We start from the raw sequence: 13,567 nt of genomic DNA on the forward strand, positions 1-13,567 counted from the left end.
GCTATTGAGTGACAATGTGATCCTTAGCTTCATTGGCATGATCTTTGACCAAATCATAAGTATTTGTTAACTGCATATTGCAATGAAGCAGTATAACTATACAATTAGAATCAGTGATAAATATAGCTAAATTTCCTTGTATAATTGGAATGCCTCAGACCCTTATGGTGGCAGGAAAGAAATGCCCACCTGTTTACTAGTACTGTAGTAAGGGTTAATTGGTCCATCCAGATTGGCTGAAGTGTGGTTCCAATAAGTATTGAAATGTCTGCATGATATATAAAGTAACAGACATACCCCACAAACAGCTAAGAAGATATTTCTGTGTGCTCACATGTAAGTAATTTTTTTGTGTTCAGTTTGTTGGATGTCCTAGAGTAACAAATTATTAGTAATTTCATGCACACCTTGCATTACATTTTCAAATTGCACTCTGCTTGAATGTGTGTGATAACTGTGGTAGATGCCTTTACAAAGTAATTACCAAATGTAAACTGAGACTAGTACATTTATTAATCTTTTTGAACTTGCCCACTACGAGATGCCTGATTTTTTTTTGTTTAGTTGCACGATGTATGTATCTGGCTATTTTCCACCTGGTCCTCATCAATTGATCTGACTGCTCAGTACATATCTAAAAATAGTGACAATGTATACATACAGCTACCATTAAAATGTGTATGCATGGTTATATGCTATAAAAATAATCACATACAGGTACATGCAGTTGCACACATATAACAAACAGTATAGCAACCCTATAGAATTGTAAAATATTTGTTAAGTTAGTACTTCAACATTTCTTTCTACATTTAGACTAATTGTCACTGTAAAACTTTTCTAATTGCTTTTGCAGTATTCTGAAGGTTGGCCTAGATGCTGCATCATCCATCCAGCATTCGTTCATGATTCTGTAGAGCCGTTCTGGACAAATGATTTGACACAGGCTACATGGTATAGAATTACCTTTTCGAAATGCTTCTAAAACTTTAGCATTGGGGTAAGGGAAACAACCATAGGTGATCAATTCATAAAGCAGGATACCAAAAGGCTTCACATCATATTTATGTGCTTCAGGGGTATTGTCATTAATAATTTGAGCTAAGCCAAAATCTGCCACCTTACAGATAAGATTTTCTGACACTAAAATATTACCTACAGCAAGATCTCGATGGATGCAATGCTTCCATACAAGGTAAGCCATTCCAGCTGCTACTTGTGCTCCCACATCTATTAGTTGGGGAAGCTTTAGAAATCGACCGTCACCTCTGAGGTACTCTAACAAGCTGCCATGTTTCATCAACTCCATCACTATATAGATTAGCTCCCCTTGTATGCACACACCATATAGCTGGATGATGTTTGGATGCTTTAGTTTCCTCATCAAAGCTGCTTCTTCAAGGAACTTGGTGGCACCAACTCTGCCTGGTTTGAGCATCTTCACTGCAACAGGAGTTGTGTTGTTCCACATTCCTTGCCATACTTCACTATAAGAACGTGTTTCCGCTAACTTTTTAACAAGATGAATAGAGCTCTTATCAATCTCCCAACCATCACCATCATTTATCAACTTGTCAACAGCTGGTGGTGCCAGACAAGGAACCTTCAAGTTCACACACAAGATCTCAGCTTACTTACTGTAGAAATCAACTAACTTGGGAATATTCTCAAAAGTCACTTGTGGGGTCACATAGAACCCTCCATCATCTAGCTTGTGTATTTTGTAGTGTTGACTGTTTTTGAGTCTCTTATTGCAAGTGTGTAATTTCCTGGTCTGGTGTCACTGTCATGAATGAGAAAGGACCCGTAGGCATTGAATGGCTGCATCAACTGCTTCTCAGCATCTTTCCTTGCAATTGTTCCAAAGTACCAGCTAATTATAATACCAGAAAAATTATAACCTGCATGGCTACAAACTATACAGTAAATGTACACATTGTAGATATTATACCTTCTTTTTGTAGTGCAAATCAGACAATATTTTTGGTCGAAACCCCTTTCAAGTTGTTAATTAACAGTTATAGCTAAGTACTGTCGACAATTTATAGAAACAACTCTACCATTTCATTTCTGCAGTGGCGGTGGCAGCTGGTATGCAATAATATTTAATGCCATGAGGTAAGACCAGGTTTAGTTGTCAGTCCTATTCATAAACTGTTCGACATACTCCAATAGAAGAGTCACTGAATGCTGAATCTACTATACACTGTTTTCAAAATAATTGTTATTAGAAGAACAGCAGGTTCAGTCTGATATATACTGGCTCCTTGGTACATCCTTAAAAATAGTTTTAAGCAACATTCAATTTGTCCAATCCTCAGAAACATTAGCTCCTCAGAATTTCTTTTTGCACTTTTTATGTGAACTGAATGTTATACACAAGTTTAAGTATAAACTGGGGAATATTGGAAACAGTGGAAATTGAAACTGAAATTGGCCAAAACTTCATATAAAATGTCACTAGGACAGTGCCTGACTCCAGGTGGTATTGTACTAGCATAGTGTCCAGTGGTGTGGCTACCATTGAGGCAACCGAGGCAGCTGCCTCGGTAAAAATGCTCAACAACAGGCTGAGCAGGCCTGAGTCTTGGCACCCCGATTTTCTATTCAAACGTTACTAGACATTACTGTGCCACACAGAATAAATTTATGGCTGTAATACTAAGCAGGGTTGGAACCTATGATGAAATGGTGCCTTGCATGGTGCTGGATCACTTTTCAGCTACTTGAATTTGTAAAAGACCGAGATACTCTAATAGAGCAGTCATCGTAACATACTCTAATAGAGCATTCAATACAGATCATAGCCAGTGTTCTCATTACACTGCCTGATTATTTAAATTTATGTTAATTGGCTTTACATCACTTTTCCAAAGTTCCAATGAGTCAACTGCATGGCATTACATTGACATGCATTAGCAGTTACAATAAAAATAAACAGCCCCCACATGCCATTTCAAAACATATATTTTCAAAATTTTCCTTGAGGGAGCATTCCCCCAGACTCCCTGGCTTGGCATTAATTATGCTGGAGCATTACTTATGACATGTAGAAAAACACTCTGAGTCTTCTGAAACAGTTTCCTCCATCCAACCAGATAGTTAACCTGCAAATGCTGTACCACCCATACTTGAAAGTATTTGTGAATCAGTTGAGTCAGAACCTCTCAATTTGGTCAATGTATAAACTTTGCCTTGGTAAATTTTTTCCTGGTTACGCCACTGGTGTCCTATTACATTTGCATAGATCTTACAGACTCTTTACTTTTGCTTTTCTGTGGGCAAAGATGGGATCGAGCATTGGGTATAGCTATTAAGATTTAGTAAAACAGGTTGTTGTTGCGCTACTTCTAAAAATCATGCATCGCACAGCTAGTTATATACGTAGCTGGAACAATCTATTAGGTATCTGTTAGAGGTGTACCAATATACCGATACATATCGTATCGGTACGTGGCCAATATAGAAATTTTGACAATATCAATGGGAGCCGATATTGCTGCTAAAAACTGATATGATACACCAATATACAACTGAACTATCTTGAGGACACTGTCCAATGATCAAGCCACATTATAAACCCTATTATTTAGCTAACAAGGGTGGGAAACAGACTCAAACAGTAACCATTTTCCTCGTCTAAAAGTGGTACACTACGCAGATATAACTACTGTTTTGTTGTCACAATACTTACCAATCATACAATAAATACTCATAGCGGTGAGCCTGGGGAAACAGCAATAAAATGAACCAAGAGCACAGCATAAAACAACCAGCCATCTCCATAAACCATTAAAATGTGGAGTAATCCGGACTAATCTTGTCAGGGGCATGTATTAAAATATTTGTGGTGCCTTATAATCTGAGCTGTCAATAGAGGCCATACCACCATGGGTAACCAAGCATAGCCAATGATCTTAAGACTGTCTTCAGTAGTTAGAATGAAGTTGAACATGGTATATGTGGTTCCTCGAATATAAATAGCTATACACTTAGTTATACCGGTATATCGGATCGGTATCGTATCAGTTTCAAACTGATTAATCTCATATCGGATCGGTATCGGATCGGTTTAGTTTTCTTATATCGGTATACCTCTAGTATCTGTTTTGCAATAATTGTGCCTACAGAATAAATAAAGAAATTGTAATTTTGTAATTAGTAAATTATTTCTAATCACATTGTTATGCATTGCTTAGGATGCATCTTTCAAACACACCATTTTAAACAACACAATATGCACAGAAGTATCTTCTCGACTATGTTTAATAGTTCATCTATCATACTGTTTGGCAAATTCTCTGTACAAACCTCAAGCTGCCCTTCACTTTTGTTCGCATATGTAGGGGACATGACCCCTTCAAGTTGAAGAGATACACTTTTCCTAGTAGCCTATTAGTAAGAAGCCTGCTATGGTTTTTCAGTAGTTAAGTACCTGAAGAGCTTGATGGGAAAGCAGTTCATGAAGTTGGTAGAGAGTCACTACACCCGTATTTCAAACCGGCGAAAAGAAACCGTGATGACTTACCTATGCCAATGTTTAATACAGGTTTCGGTTAATTCTCATAGGCTGACCGCTTTCCACTGAAAGAATTTGCTAGGCGTGTGCCCACAGTCAGCTATGGGTGCATGCCTGGTATGAATAGACTGAAGATTTAATTTAGAAACTATCAGTTGATGTTGCGGATAAAGCCCAGAGATTTAGGGGGAAAATGTTAAGCATAATTTTGAATGGTACCTATTATCAAAACAGTAAAAAATCTCATAAGGTGTTTGTAAGGTGTTTATGTGAAGAAACTCCTAGTGTGTAACCTACTCTAACTAAACTTGCCAGCCTTTAGAGTATACACATGTGTGGACATTACGATCATCATAGTTAATGTCTATGGCTGTGAAATAATTTAGGAGATGGAGCAAAAACCAAAACAGTTACTTCAAATACGTATCTTACCTTGAGCTGCACTGTATGGACGATATCCGCAATGGTAAAATCCATCGTAACGTGATATCATTATAGGAAAAGTGGGCATCTTAGTGAGGGGACTTTAGAGACTTTGTTGCATAGAAATCGAAATGAACATTGTTCATAGTTTTTACAGCTGGAACCAAGACATAATAAAGGTAAGATGTAGTAAATGCATGAAAACAGACAAATTTCTTCAGTGCTTATTAGAGCTGGGCAATATACCATATAAAATCGATATGAAGGTATTTTATTCATACCGCTATCAATATCGAACAAATACCGGCAAACCGGTATACGTATTGACACATGTACACTATAAGTCACCATTCTGCTTTCACAATGTGTAGAGCAATCGTGCAGAGCGTTTATATAGGGTATTGTGAGAGAGACACTCCTTCTGTTTTCATATATTATGAACTTATATCTGATTCTTGGTACTGTTTGTATACACTTGTCACTTGAGACAAATTACTACTATACTTAACTGGATGTGAGAAGGTGTTCATTTGTGTTAACCAAATACCGTGATAGTTAGTTATACCGTGATATTTTATAAAATACCGTACCGTCTTTAATTTGTGTACTGCCCAGCTCTAGTGCATATGCGCATTTGTATTATATTCCTCACCTTCACCCTTGTTTGATTCTATAAGCATTAATTGTCATAGCAAAACACTATATACCTCGCCCAATACCTCCCTATTCAAAGTCCCCCACTACAGTGGCCAATTTGTTTAGTGATATCAAGGAACATATTTGCAATGTCACAAAACGTCATTGCAGATTCACCAATTTTTCTAGCAGTATTTACAGAGTAAGTATATGAATCCTGTTTGATTATTGGTAATGCACTTCTGCTACAACTACACAGTATTTTACCGGGCAGCCATTACAAGCCACTTACTTTTTATCAATTGGGGCATTGCATTCTACAACATAATTGCTGGGGATGTATCCTTCCTGACCAGAATGCTTAGCTCTAACATACCACCAGCCTCCCTTATCAGTTTTCAAGATATAGATTAAGTCTCCTTTGTTGAAACTAAGGTCATGCAGGTTCTGCATGAGAAACAGATTTATAGTCGTATTTCATAACACAGAGTGGATATCTTGGTTGTTTCTGAGGCAATTTAGCAGCAGTAATACTTGTGACTTCAGTGCTGCTTGATGCTGCTCCTGCTGGACTAAGTAAACGATCATGTTTTGAAATCTTTTCTACATTTTTGGTAATGACTGTTTTGCTCTTGTGTTTTGCTGCAGCTCTGTCAGCAGCCACAAACTTATGATGACGATGATCCTTCAATGTGCAGTCCTGACATATGAAACTACTACAAGTCTTACAGTACAGGTCTAGTGTTTGTTTGGTATGGATTTTGCAAAATTCTGGTTGTTTCGCAACAGCTTGTTTTGGTCGTCGCCTTTTCTGAAACTCATCAATTGGTATTGTTTTATGGGCCCTGAATTCCCTCCATTTCCCGTGCACCTGATCACACTGCCAACACAATGTGCTCATGCATGCCGAACACCACGCGATGGCCGGACTATTCTCCTCGCATTTACCACAACCGATCATCGCCATCCCAACCTCATCATCATCAGCGTAGAAAACTTGGTCAGCTACTTCCTCGTTTTGTTTACTAAGAATTTTAATCACTTGCATCACTTTTTCTTTAGGCCCCTATTTGGTGATTATTAGTTTCTCATCCAGCCTTTCTAATTATTATGATGCGGGCGGGAGGGTATTACCATTATGCTATTATTTTATAATATTAACACACTGATGTACAAACCTTGTCCAAATTGTCTTTCTTTCTTACTACAAACATTTCCTTCAGCAGCTGCTTCTACTTTTCGTGATCCCCAACTGTTTTTCGACAGTCAACTGAAAGCCTGCTTTGATGAAGTCGATAGAACACGATTGCAACTGGCACTGCAGCAATTTGCTAAGGAAAACAACAGTATATTGCGCATCGTAGCGTTCATCAACAAAAAATTATAACAGTTTGGTATCACGTGTTCTTCTAAGCATGCACAGAGTAAATAATGGCTTACCATGCGGTAGCTTAAGAAGGATGCGGGCGGTGGATGAGAAACTAATAATCACCAAATAGGGGCCTTACAGTTGGAAATAATGTCGTCCAAACTGGGTCCTGAGATCAGTGCACGGCAAAAAGGACAGCTCACAGCATCTAGCTGCTCATTGTAATCCGCCTCCAGAGAGGTTTCAATGCTTTCCAGTATACAATACTTACAAAAGACTGTTCTTCGTTCAGCGAAGACATCGGGTGGGGACTATTCTACGGAACGGAACGGAACGGAACGGAACGGAACGGAATGATGGACTAAACCACGGAACGGAACGCTTTCTCAAACTGAAGCTTGTAACTTACCATTGCTGAAACTTCCCTTATAAGTTAGCAGTGGAATCTCCAGTGGGTGGTTAAACATAAGATAAAAAGAATTAACGGATCGATTGTGGGTTTTTGTTGGTTGTCATTAGTAACGAAGTATTATTGTGGGATGAGCTGTATCAGTGATGTTCATCCATACGGAAGGGAACTTTATGTGAGCTGTTTTTCTTATTTAGACTTTAGAAAACAGTCTGGGCCGGTCTTTCAAGTCATAAGTCAGTGTATAAATAAAGCAAGCAGGAAGATACTGGTAACAGGAAAGAGCCAGCTGAATTAAAACTTGAAGAATTTTGTGCAGTGTGTGAGGAGCAAATATTTTGGCAGACCGCAAGGAGGGTATATTCTGCAAACATCACAGAAGTGTATGCATGGAGTTATTCATATATTAACAGCTGGTGCAGTGGACTAATGCCGTATTCAATAGTGAGCTGATTTTATCTGTTGCACAATTCAAGGATGTGTCTGACTGCTAGCCTTGAATCAGGCTAAATGTCAAAACTCCAAGATCAGCCAAATCTCTATTATAAGCCGCATGTGAAACCATGCCCGTAGCCACCAGGCAAACGTGATTTGACCAGGATGTGTGTGTAATTTCAATGTATCTAGTCAGACCTGAAGTGGAACACTTACATTAATTACATACCACCTAAGAATCCTAGGATTTCTTAAGTGTAACATTTCACATGCTTCACTTCAAACAAAACAGGTTAAATTTATTCGTCTATTTTCAAGTGATTCCCAGTCCAGCTGGTCCATGAAATTACAATGGGATCACATGTATTTGTTACAGTGCGGGCTGTCCTGTGTTGGATCTACTCTAGAGTTGAGATTTCAAGGTAGACTCACTGCCAATGTACTGTTGTAGCATGTTTAAGTGGAGGACAAATGAAATAGTAATGCTAGATTATTTATGTATACAAATTTTTCATAATGAAATTGATATCCCATTTTGATTTATACTTCCACTTTGCAACATATTCAAGAGCAAGAAGCTACCACACTTAATCTCCAACCACTGTCATTAATTAACCAAGATCTCACTAGTCTGTAATTCACCTTACTGTAGTGATTTTATTGATTCATCTGTATGTTTTCTTCATTTCCTTTGAAGTTGTACCAAGAGTTCATAATAAGGTGGAGAGTGTCTAACTTGAATGCATTCACCAAACACCCTGCTTAAAGTAACACCTCGGCCTTATTTCAGAACAAAGGCTTTACCTTCTTCAGCAACTCTAATCAACAGTTTTCTATCCCCCAGTAAAGGTGTTGATTTGATGAAAGGTGAACTTTACACAGGGTGTTTGTACAGGCCATACTGAGAGTTAGACACTCCCCCCATACAAATCAGTATTACAAACTCTTGGTTGTACAGTATAGGTAAACAAAGATAAGTTTCTCTCCCATCTTATTCTAGGGTTTCTATTGACAAGGAAAATTCAATTATTTGTATACAGGCTCAAAATTGAGAAAATATAAAGAAAGTGAATTAATATTATACAGTCAGTTTGCTTTTGGATATTTAATGTCTCCAATCACAACAATAATTCGATGAATCCATGCATCTCATCACTGGTCGTCTGAACATTCTGAAAGTGATACCTCACTCAATCAACCATATATTCTGTTTATTAGACTGAATAAAGTCATGATTACCTAAACAATCACTTAATTAATGTTTTATAATTATCCTATTCCATTTTCCTGGAGGTTCCACTGATAAAATGCAATTTCAGCAATGATAGCAGCTAGCCAAGCTGCAAGTTGATTCAGAAAGCATTCCATTCTGTAAAATAGACCCCATCCAGAATTCAACTCAGTACTCAGGCTGAGATATCTGACAATAGTCCACTACTCTGTTAATGAATCATTGATGTTCACACAATATAGCCTCCTTGAGGTATCTGAATGTTTGCTCCTCATACACTGCACAAAATTCCTTTAGATTCTACTTAGACTGAGTTGATTCAGCTTGTCACCATACTTGTTTCCTTTGTAGTGTAGCTATACACATACTGATTTATGCCGATTAGAAAGGCTGGGCCTCAGACTGTACATTCTAAAGTCAAGTAAGTAAAAATAACTCACATACTAGTAAAAACAAGTCATGCATTAAGTTCCCTACTTGATATATCCGAAGATGAAATCACTGAGTCAGCTATTCCCACAATTAGTACTTCGTTACTAATGACAACCAACAAGAACCCACAATCGATCCTTAAATTCGTTTTATCTTTCTTGGGGTACGTTTGATTACCTGCTGGAAGTGCCACTGATAACTTGTACAGCAATGGTAAGCTGCAAGCTTCAATCTGAGAAAGCATTCCGTTCCGCAGTTTAGTCCATCATTCCGTTCCGTTCCGTTCCGTTCCGTTCCGTAGAATAGTCCCCACCAATAAGACATCGTCACAAGATAAACATTTCACTACTTTCCGCCATTTCCTCTCTGAAGCAATTTGCAAAGGGCAAGTGGTCCGATACGACTGAAGTATCAACCGGAAAGAAAACTTGGCGAAAGACTCGGAAACAGTAGGGTGGAGACCGAGATCAATCGTGGACTAACGAAGTCAGAAACTTATTTCAGTAGATTTACGTAAACTGACTATAGTAGCTATCCCAGGGTGTGCAAGACAATATTCTTACATGGAAAATGCCCCTTTTCTTTGCAAGATTCTTGCAAGCAAGATCTTGCAAGTCTTTGCAAGAAACTTGCATGTACGTGTCCGTCATAAGGAACAATTCAATACAAAAAAAATGACAGACTGTTTTATTAGAGTGTTTGAAAATATTTCTGTCATATAACAGAGATAGCTACACTGACAGATGATTGATGTATACAAACATCTTTAGCTGTTGATCAGTTGCCTATCTAACCAATGAAATTCCTACAAGTGCAAATTATATTCATATGCATGGCAATATGTGACAGTAAGCCTTTTCTATGTCGCATTAATTTTCTTTAACATGATTCATTATTGAAGGGAATTCTAATAATTGTCTTCAAGGCAAACCCTTCAAGTTTTCTTCAAGTAATCACTGTTCACTGTAAAAAATTTAATCCAAACCTGGCCGACTGCTTTATTAGAGATCTTCAAAATAATTGTTATCGTATATCAGAAACAATTGTACTTAAAACATTTGCTCTGTATTGACTTCTTTAGTGGTCAGCTACTTACTTATTCAGGTAATGAAATCCTTACAACTGTTAAGTATATTCATACCACTCAATGAGACAGGTATGACATATTTGGTTTCTTAAATGTTATTCATTATTAAAGCAAATTCATTGGTCCATATGATGTATATAGCACTTTACTAAGTGTCTATACACATGCACAAACATTCTGAAGGTGTTATGCATATCAATGAAATCCATGAAGACTGTATTTACATACTCTAATAGAACATTCACTGATGTCGCAAAATTGTTGCCATATGCGTTTTCCTTGCAAGCCACTTGCAGTCTTGCAAGAATCTTGCACATCATTTCTCCCTAGGATAGGCCCTTTATTTAATAGCTATCCCACTATTGACCTGTGAGAAGGTTAAAGCCTGTGAATACAGGGAGTCAGGAACATGTAACTGTATGATCTAAAATGTTGAAGAATGCAGAAAACAACCCCAGACCCAGTGGTGACTTGATCCCCCTAAAATTTTCAATTCTGCTATCTAAAGACATTTTCTACTGACTGACAAAACAGACTAGAATAGTAGGGTACAATACCAATAAAACTACATAACTCTCTACTCAGGGAAAGGGGACCATGTTGTATCAATCAGCGTTGTAAGTGGGCCGGGTCATCCGGACTATCCGGGTCATTGGGTCACATTTTGTCCGGGTCAAGTGGATCTTATCCACTTCACTAAATATCTGGGTCTGACCCGGATGAGATCACGTGTCACTATAAGTTAAAAAGCTCGATTGTATTGATGGAAATGCAGTTGTAAACACTCAAGAAACTTACGTGGAGCCACACCCACCATTCAGAAACATGTTTTGCCGTCTGTGCGGAGTATGTAGAGCCACGCCCACTTATCGGAATTGTACCAACTGTGCTCTGTGGGCATGCATGGCATCACCAGATCCGTGTTGCTACTTGAAATGTAAGTAACTAATTTCTGGAAATTCTGTAGCTGCATGTAAACTTACGTGGGGCCACCCCAATTTGATAATACGTACGTGGAGCCACGCCCACTTGATAGTACGTAGCTACTCACTTCTTGCAGACAATTTTTTTATAGTGTAAAAAAATGTGGGCCGGACTAGTGGAACTTATGGACTTTTAATCTAGCTCTTGGGGCACACCTCTGTTTTAATTAAACCGGGTCACATGCGGGTCAGATCTAGTCTGGCGCGGCCGCCCCTTCCTGTTTGCGAAGGGGCGGCCGCGCCAGACTAGGTCAGATCCGGATCCCATCCGGATTACTATTCGGGTCAGTGGGTCAAACGGGTCAACAGTACTGACCCACTTACAACACTGGTATCAATGCCTTGATCATGAAGTGCCCTTGGGCATGGCTCAAAAATTCTAGCACTGATTGTTCAACCATAATGCAACAGAAAGTTGCTGAAGTAAATTTCTTCCTTGCAAGTTTAAAAGGAACACCACTGCAAGGGCATGGTTCGCAATTACCCACAATGTCTTCAATGCAAACGGAATCTATAAGGAACATGCTCTTGAGATCAGAGGCAATCTCTCCCCACAACCTTCAAAGTGTTGTTGACTTGAATAGTAAACCTGGGTCCTCTTCTTGGCTTTTGGCCTTACCATCGCAGGACCAGAGTTTCCATCTTTATAAGCAAGAGTTTTGGGGTACATTACACTTGCGCTATGGATGGACATTGCTGAATACTCCTAGCCACTCTGTGTGTGGTACAACTTTCATTGCTGCTCATGCAATGATATGTCAACATGGTGGTTTGACTTTTGTTCATCATAATGACGTGCATGACATTACAGCTGAGTTAACGTTGCTTTCAAGTAATGTTGCTATCGAGTCACCTCTTCAACCTCTCAGTGGAGAAATACTTACTCCTGGATCAGCTAACTGACAAGATGACGCCAGAACTGACATCCATACATGCTCATGGTTTTTGGGGGCAGTGACAAAGTTGCCTTTGCCTTTTTAATGTACAAAGAACTACTGCAATGTATCAATACCATATGTATATAGACGTCACGAGATGCAGAAGAAGAGGGAGTATGGTGATTGTGTCCATAAGGTGGAGTTAACTTCTTTTAGGATTTTACAACACCTGGGGGCATGAGAAAATAAGCAATTACTTTTTATCACCAGCTTGCTGAGCTCCTCTCAAAATGCAATGCCTCATCCTACACTATAGTACTTCAGAGTGGCTTCACTGCACTATGTCTTTTTTATTGTTGAGGTCAGTGACCATGTGTATCCAGGGAAGTCGCTTCATATCTTATAGGTAATCACATGCTTTCCCAGAGATGGGCCTCATAAATGGCCCTAGGGACATTTAGTGTCTGTTTTGCATTTACCATATTCATGTATTCTTGTGTTTTATTCTTTAAAAAAATATTTACATCCAATCTGTATATTAGAATCAGCAGAGCTGTAGGTAGTGGTTCTGGTTGAGATTCTGATTTCACAATTAAATAGCATTTGTAAAATAAGCATAATCTGATCCAACTGAAGAAACACCATGACAAAGGTAATTAGTCAAATGGTCTGAAATTTGGTGTGAAGTAGTTCCTCAATTGACTCTTTGTGTGTACCAAATTATATAAAAATCGGAAGAGGTCATGTCAATTTCATGTTGGTTTGGCATGAAATGACCCTATACTATCTTACTGTGCCAAGACCTAAAGTCCATGGTCATGTCACAATGAAAATGGGGTAATTACATGCATAATTTATTCTGTTGATACTAGATTTGATAATGGATTTTTCATGAATTGTGCATGATTTAAGAGTTGCATAGTTAAATTAATGATCTTGGACTTTGTGTCTTGGTAATAATTAGACACTCATGATAGTCGTCTTCAAGGATTTAAAAACCTGAGGTAATGTCAATCACCTCAGTAATTACTGATGTCACCTCAAGTTTTTAAATCTTCAAAGATGCTTATTATGAGTGCCTAACAATTATCAAGACACAAAGTCCAAGATCATTAATGTTGATTTTGTAACTATACAACTCCTAAATCATGCACAATTCTTGAGA

At 38.3% G+C, this 13,567-nt stretch overlaps 1 long non-coding RNA gene and 1 pseudogene across 1 annotated transcript; both read right to left on the reverse strand.

Annotated features, from left to right (window-relative positions):
- Window positions 1-504: 504 nt before the first annotated feature.
- LOC136263253 (uncharacterized) lies at window positions 505-7,346 on the reverse strand. Its single transcript, XR_010704518.1, has 3 exons — window positions 7,019-7,346; window positions 6,757-6,909; window positions 505-634 (listed from the first exon to the last, which is right to left on the reverse strand). It is a non-coding gene; the product is annotated as an uncharacterized lncRNA (long non-coding RNA).
- Window positions 630-6,632, reverse strand: LOC136263249 (tyrosine-protein kinase-like; annotated as a pseudogene).
- Window positions 7,347-13,567: the final 6,221 nt, after the last annotated feature.

This window comes from Dysidea avara, chromosome 8, assembly GCF_963678975.1.
Source record: "Dysidea avara chromosome 8, odDysAvar1.4, whole genome shotgun sequence".
Lineage (NCBI taxonomy): Eukaryota > Metazoa > Porifera > Demospongiae > Dictyoceratida > Dysideidae > Dysidea > Dysidea avara.